At 42.9% G+C, this 7,707-nt stretch overlaps 1 protein-coding gene across 2 annotated transcripts in view; it reads left to right on the top strand.

The window, feature by feature from the left end:
• The first annotated feature begins 1,027 nt into the window (after window positions 1-1,027).
• SSBP1 (single stranded DNA binding protein 1) overlaps window positions 1,028-7,707 on the top strand; it is a 119,952-nt gene continuing 113,272 nt past the window's right edge. The window contains exon 1 of one of the 2 annotated variants that reach the window (XM_069227970.1): window positions 1,028-1,148. The gene's annotated coding sequence lies outside the window, so the exon portion shown is untranslated. The remainder of the gene's footprint in view (window positions 1,149-7,707) is intronic. The other variant, XM_069227971.1, reaches the window with a different exon arrangement.

The following is a 7,707-nucleotide window of genomic DNA, read 5'->3' as shown; positions in this document are numbered from 1 at the left end:
GTCCATTGGATTTAAGTCCCTACTTTGACAAACGCGCACTAGTTACACATATTTGCATAATAAGGGTAAAAACGCAACAAATTATAAGAGCAAATACTGGGGGGAATGCAAGATAAAGTAAAACATGTGAACAGTAAACATCGGTGACACCATTAACTAAGATTATCTTAAAGGTTTTTATAGTCAATGTTGTGTGATCAATCTTTTTTTGTCTGTAAAGTTGAGGACACAAATATAGAACCAAGTAGTGAACATAACGAATCCATATTATGTTAGTCCACCATAAAGAGACAAGAATGATTGCATGGAATTGAACCAACCAAGTACACTGTACTAAACACTAACCTTGGGTTTCGGAAAGGCGTGCTGCCCAGCGTATAGCGCTTCGACGCATAGTCAGGGATAGTAAGCGCTATATAAATGCAATTACAATTACATTCAATGAGTGACACTTGACCGTGATCTGGGTCTGCCAGTTGCACAGACGAAAGGGAAAATGCGCTGGTATTAAATACTAAACATACCACATGTATTGAAAAAGCTGTACCCCCAAACGGCACATCATATGTCAGTAATGGACCGATCCTAAACCCCTGAAACGTAGGCCACGCAGCACCCAGCAAGGCCGGCCCAACCAGCGCGGGAATCCGACCAACTCGCCTCTCAGAATCAATCTCGCGCCATATTACAAAGCTGCTGCCGCTGCTACCCCAACCCACCCAACCACAGTCCCTATGGGTAGCATCTGCACATTCAGCTAGGGCCGAGACCGCCTGTCGGTGCAGGTCTATAACTAAGAGACTTTTCCGCCTACCGAGTCCAAAAAGGGTAGAACCAGCCTGGTAACAGAACGCTACCACTGGTGGAAGAAGTGTTTGCACACAGAAGCAAGCACGGGCGGACTACGCAGCCAATCAGCCCGTTGGGATTCCGTGCAAGCACTAGGATTGGCTAAAGGAGACAGTATTCTCCAATCTTAGGTCACCTTACATATTACAGACCCTCGCACTCCCAGATGACTCATAGAATAGATTCAGCCGCAGGATTGGTTGTTGTGCGTCCCGGAAGTACTGGAGTTGCGGACACATGTATTCCACTAAGCGCTCAATAACGGAGAAGAGACTGGGTTGCACTTACAAGCGGTCCGCGTAAGTAATAGATAGGCTGTCTGTCACTTGCTCTGCTTATTATAGTAATAATAAAAATGACACCAGTTGCCAATTTACGTTGTAGGCAGGGACTCGTCCAGAATGTAATTCAGTATTTGGGTATCGTCCCTTTTTTAGGAGCTGTTGGGTTTATTCCCAATTTCTTGTACCCCCTCAGTGCTAGAAATCAAAAGAATTGTGGTATTTATTGTGGTGTCCTTTTCACATGCCCTATTTGATGGTGTTGCAGTCTGGTGATTTTGTAGTCTGTGTTTTTTAAGGTTAGAGGCATTTGTTTTTCTTTTTTGTGTTTTAAAATGAGGGAGATGCGTGGTTTCCTGCTTTTCCAGGTTACAGAATGATGTCGTGAAATGTTAGGGTGATGAGGTTTCTCTGAAGGGCAGTTGAGCCAGACAAACCAGGGCTGAGCACCTGACTACATCTGTTCTTGGTGGGGTCATTTATGTATTCATTCAACTTAAAATAAACCCTCTCCTAATCTGCTTGTATCTGTGTATTTATATAGCCCAATTTGCGTCACAACAAGATTTTATCCTGTGATCCCTTAAATTAGCTATTGGTGGTGGCAACAGAAAGGGGGGGGTGTTACAGGGGACAAAAAACATAAGGAACGGGCCTCCTAGTCCGCGTACAAATTTACTTTTAGAATCTACGCCCCAAGGAATTGTCAATAGGGACAAATGTAATAGTAATTCTGTTCTTGCTTTTGAATGCATTTTGAAATATGTTGGATGCTAAGGCTCCCACTGTAGAGATCTTTGTGTACCTTGCAGTTTCCATAGTATGATCACAGTAAGATAACAGTAGCAGTCAATGCATTTGGTGGAAAAGTCTCTGTGCAGTCTGCTCCCAGGTTTAGTGAGCAATGTGTTGTGGCAAAGAGTGTTGTGTACTGGAGTGCCATAGCGTTAGAGTTGTGCAGAGTGGCATACACTGGAGTTGCGTAGAGTGGACTGGTGTGGAGTGCATTGGTGTAGAGAGTTGTGGAGTATAGTGATGTAAAATGCAGTGGCATTGAGTGCAGTGGTATTGAATTCAGTGGCGTAGAATGTAGCATCGTAGAATGTAGTTGTGCAGATTGGAGTGGCGCAGAGTAGAGTGCACTGGGGTAGAGTAAAGAGGTGTGGAGTAGAATTGAGTGGTGCAGAGTAAAGTCAAGTGGCATAGAATGCAGTGGCGTAAAGGGGTGCAGAGTAGCATAGAGTGGTGCAGGGTAAAGTATAGTGCTGTGGGGTGCAGTGGCATAGAATGTAGTGGAGGGGAGTAGAGCAGAGGGACGTAGAGTGCAGATTTGCAGAATAGAGTGGTGTAGAGGGCAGTGGCATAGAGTACAATGATGCATACTAGAGTGCAGTGGCATAGAATGCAGTTGTGTAGAGTGCAGTGGTTAAGACACTTCAGAAATAACAAAAAGGTGCTTCATTTGTGTTCCTAATTCTGATATATTCTGAAATACTTACACAGTTAATTAAAATGTTGTCATGTGCTAGAAATACAACTCCTTTATACCCCAGTATCCAGGAAGATTGTTACTTACATTTTCTCACTCTTAAGTCATCTAAAGAAAAGTAAACAAATGCCCTCCTAAGACTGCGCCTGACATTTGACCTCAGTCTTTGAATGCACAGCAAATGTGACAAGGTAAGAACAAGATTTACAGGCCTGTTTACAGAAAGGGAGCAGTCTGAAGGATACTATAAATAAGATTTGGGCGGGGGGGGGGTGGGTACAAACTCACGCTGGACAGCCTAAAACAAATAAATGCAGCAAATACAAAGCAAGAAAATGTGAGTTACAAACCACAAAGCCAATGACAAGCAACGGGTAGAATGCATACCTAGGTTAGCTTTCTGAATGTCCTCAAAAAGCTTTATCAAGCAAGGCAGCTATGCTGTCTGGTAGGCTGCGACTTAAAAAAGGTAACCTGAGAACCCTTTAAGTGAGGTATTTGTTTTTGTCCAGGTTGGAACTGAAAGTAAGAGACCTCCTGCAGGTTGCTGCCTGGAACACATAGCAAGCTAAGTTCAGTCGCTGCTGACTTTGTCCCAATGTCGGCCCATTGCACTGGGGTAAAGCTGGCACATTTCATTTTAGGCAGGGCCGTCCAAGAGTCTGCTCAGTAATAGTTGCTGCTTCCAGAATCTGGCTAGTGCCTCGCCTTTTTAGCTAACAAACTTCTACTGTAGACATTGGAGGCACTTTTTAAAAATGTATTTAAAGTCTGAACTTTCTATCATATTTATGATCTGACGATATCCCCGGGATGCATAATTTCTTCATGAATTCCTTCGTTCCGCTCCTTCATTTTTTTTTTTTTTATTTTTTTTTTGTGTATCACAGTTTTGATCCTCACCGGAACACCAGAGGGTTTTTACAGGATTGGAGGCAAAGTTAGCATGTAATGAGTATTAGAGATCAGCATTGTTTCTTGTTGTTTAGGTATTGCCAGCAGTACTATATACGTTCAGGTCATGCAAGTCACATTGATTCTGAACTAGCAGGCAGTTAATGCTCCCTTCTTTGAACTTGCCTTGAACTCGTACAAGAAGGCAGCTGAGCATAATTATTGGGGGAGAGTTCCAGCTTTTCGGGGTACTGCTTGATGAAGAGTATTTCTGCTTATACTTCTCCTGACTTTCTCTTCTCTCCTTGTTCCTTCACCACAACGGCAGTGTTCCATAAATAAAGCAATAGTAAATGCTTTGTTCTTTTATCCTCCGTATTGACTAATCTGTGCAGAAACCAAACCAGCCTTTATAGGCAAAAAAGCTGATTTTGCAATTGTATGAGTGTCTGCAGTTTCGGTAACTGGTAGGTTGCAGCTGAGTAGTTTGCCTTTAAACCAGCATTACTTTTTCCACAGAAGGTATCCTGGCAAATTTGCATCCCTTTTCATATATGCTGGTGATTTTAAAGGTACCAAGGGTTTGTGGATGCCCATAGAGGTAACTGAGAAAATGTATGTGTGTCTTTTTTGTTGTTGTTTCTTTTTCAAAGATGGGGTTGGGGAAGGGGTGCTGTGCAATAATTGGTTTTGTCTACAAATGACATATAAAGTTTTGCAATCCTAAACCTCCCTAATCACAGCTTTCAGTCGCAGCCAGAGTTGTATAAAAAACATATTCTAAAACAGTTTTTGCAATTTAAGTGGTAGTCAATTTTTCCTATATTTCTGTTTTCCACCTACTTGCAATTTGTGGTTGAAATACGCATGAAACCCACAGGCAAACCCAAAAAGCATATTTTTTCAATAGAAACTAATTGTAGAAATCAACAACTAATGAAAATAAGTAGGGAAACAAATAGAAATGGGTGACAGAATTTTAGCTGTAATTGTTTGGACTGAGTACTTACTTACAAATGTAATACGCTGTTATGTCAGTCAGAAACTTCTGGTCACTTTGTATATACTGATTGTTGGTTGTCTTAAAGCACACAATACCCAGAGCCATCAACTGAGCTGCAGCTTATAATAATTTTTCAATGTGGTGTACAAATCAAGCATCAATTCAAATGACAAAATTTAATGAATGAAAAAGGGGTATGAAAGAAACCTATGCATGTTAAATGTGCCCAAGATAGAGTCAAGCAGGGTGGTAAGACGTAGGGCATTTCCTTGAAGTGTCTTGAGTTTTCCGCCACAAAAATATGGTAAAAAAGTATTTTGTGACCTATTCTTTGACATTCACAGGACATTCTGGGTAAGAACCTGCAAGTCACACTTCCCTGGATTCCCTTAGGTTTCAGCTATGCCCAGAGTTGGTAGGGTTACCTGGTTGCTGGCTGACCCAAAGCCCAAATAGTGCAGCCATTCACCATGGCAAGTGAGAGGAGTGGGATTTCTTTGGGCATAGGTTTGCCAAATGGACTGGCAGTGGGCGAAAACCTCCCTGAAGCAGTAATACTGTCTGTTGCCCAGGGTCCGATGCCAAGGTTGCCCAGCAGCCCCTCCTATAACTTTTCTCACTTTTTTTTTCCTCTGCTGGGCTTTCAGACCCCTAGGTGATATTTACTCCCAGTCTGCCCATCCATGTGAGGCGGGGGAAAGATAGCTCACAAGACTGTCAGGAAAAATAATTTGAGAAGCGGCTCCCGCCCTCAGGCACCAGACAGTATTTTTTTCCAGCTGGGGGAGGCAAAATCGGGGTGGAAGGGTCAAAATATTGCCCAAAAGATCCATATTTCCTTTTGCTTGCCGTGGGAGTGGCTGCAGATCCAAGGGAACCAGAAAGATTGTTAGCAGTTTATTGGTGGGTGCATGTCCTGATGTCAGTATGGCCATTCCCAACCCCATTTGTTTTAAACCCTGGCATCTAGTAGGCTTTCTCTCTTCCCCCCCCACCCCCTCTACCTCAAGGAGGAGCAGAGCGACTTCTTTTTTTAGGAGCATTGGTAAGGACTGATACCTTGAGAACTCATCCCGCGACATTTCTTTCACATACATATAAAATGTTCTGGTGTCTAGTGAGCTTTCTGTGGGAATAACTGCCCCTCCCCCACCGGGCGGAAACACTGGTGGGCTTTTAGGGGTGGGGGGGTGGTGGCCCAATGCCTGAACAGGCTGGCTTTCACCTCCTTTCTTTTTTTTGTTTTCATTAATATTAACATCCCTGGTGTTTAGTGGGCTCTTTATTCTCCAGGGAGCAGATTGCAAGTAACCCCCCCGCCCCCAATTAGCCTCCCAGAAAGGGATCGCTAGACTGTGGATATACTTGGGTGTGAGAAAGAGGAGGGGATTTGGCCATCCCTGGGGCTGCTCCTCTTCCAGACCCCTCCCACGCACCATGCCTGGTGGCTAGTGGGTGGATCATGGGGAGGGGTGGAGATATGCCCTTGAGCAGTTAAAGGTGAAAACTCATGCGAGACCATGCAGAAAAGGCAAATTTTCAACATTAACTCATGGTTTAAAGGCGAAGCCCTCCTGCCCTCCCCCCTCCCCCCCCCCCCCCCCGCAAAAAAAGCAGTTTTTCTGGCCCTTGTATAAGCCACTGTACAAAAATCTCCAATTCATCCAGCCCTCATATTTTTTCAGTTTATGTGGCTTAAGTTGGCAGGAGCTCTGCACAAAAAGTACCTGTTCCTTTTTTTTTTTCTTTCACTTGAAGTGTGTTGGAAAATAGCATGAATGGAAAAAAATACAAGTTACACTGTAAAAGATATAACAAGTGAATGACTCTGGGATTTAAATTTTGTATTGTGGGCCATTCAGTGTCTAAAAATGTGTTGAGTGGAGTATCCCTTACAACTTACTCAACTTAACATTTTATGTGCATCTGTCTGTTATTTCACTGGAGCGCTTCTGCTAGCTCTTCCTTGATTGTGATGTCAGGACGCTCTTTCCTTCCTTCTCTGTATGTTGAATTATGAGGGAACAAACTGAATGATCTGAATACTACCGCCTGTTCCCGTCCCACTTTTCTTGTGATCTCATGATCATTTTCTGCTCATGTGGGAATGCTTGCAAAAGTATGGTTTGTGTTTGATGCCGCCTCTTCTGCTAACCAAGCAGTACGTTTTCAGGCACTTAGTGAAGCATTTTTTTCAAGCTTAATTGTTGTTTTAAGAGAATTAGTCTAGTGTAGTGACAAGTTATTCTAGTGGGAGGATGGTAACAAGTCAAGTTCTCTTCCGTTCTTCCGCTGTACTGTTGTTGGGCTTAGTACTCGGCTTAGTGTGCTGCTTATTGTTTTGAAAATGATGCTTTAGTTGAACTTCCTATGATGATGTGTTGCTGAAGCTGCTTGGTGCTTATTTAGAAAATGGGGTAGTGCTAACCTGTAAAGTTATTACCTAGATTTGTCAAAAGAAATGGAACATGTTGACACTGTGGTTTTGCTAATTAGATATGTTTACTTTGTGTAGGTGACCTCCTTGATTTTAGGGGTGGGCCAGAGACTTCTCCTTTTCTGTTGTGGATGCAGTCCAATTTCTTACCGATTTTGCTGCTCATTTGGAACTCAAAGTAGTTCTGATTTCTGACTGTATTTTGCATGTGAGCCTTCATGGCATATTTTGCATTTCTCTGTACTGCTTGAATTGAGTTTTTTGTAATAAAGCCCTTTACCTTTTCCCCTGATCTAGAACTCAGTTATTGAGTGGTCCCAGTTATTTATTTGCAACTCTGCAAAATTAATGTCGAACCTATTGTTGAGGGTGTTCTTTATAGCAAGATCTAGGGTGATGGAGTGGAACATCTTTATATATATTCAGATGATCTAGAATTTGGGGTGCATTACATTTGAGGTTTGTGGTTCTGCCCACATTTACATTGGAACTCTTGAAAGCAGTTGAGCTGTGGTGCCTGGCCTGTCTTAGGTTGTTGCCAATAAACTACATGAAAATACCACAAACGTGTGATTGCTACAATACCACACAATGCTTGATGTTTCAAAATTGCACTTGTCAGAACGTCTGCCTGGACATAAAGTAGTGAGTCAATGTAGGAGGCTGGACTGGCTTGTAGTGAGTACCAAGGGGTACTTGCACCTTGCACCAGGCCCAGTTATCCCTTATTAGTGTATAGGGTGTCTAGCAGCTT

Source organism: Pleurodeles waltl, chromosome 4_1 (assembly GCF_031143425.1).
Source record: "Pleurodeles waltl isolate 20211129_DDA chromosome 4_1, aPleWal1.hap1.20221129, whole genome shotgun sequence".
Classification (NCBI taxonomy): Eukaryota; Metazoa; Chordata; class Amphibia; order Caudata; family Salamandridae; genus Pleurodeles; species Pleurodeles waltl.
Note: the sequence above shows the minus strand (reverse complement) of the source record. Positions and strands in the feature narration are given on the sequence as shown.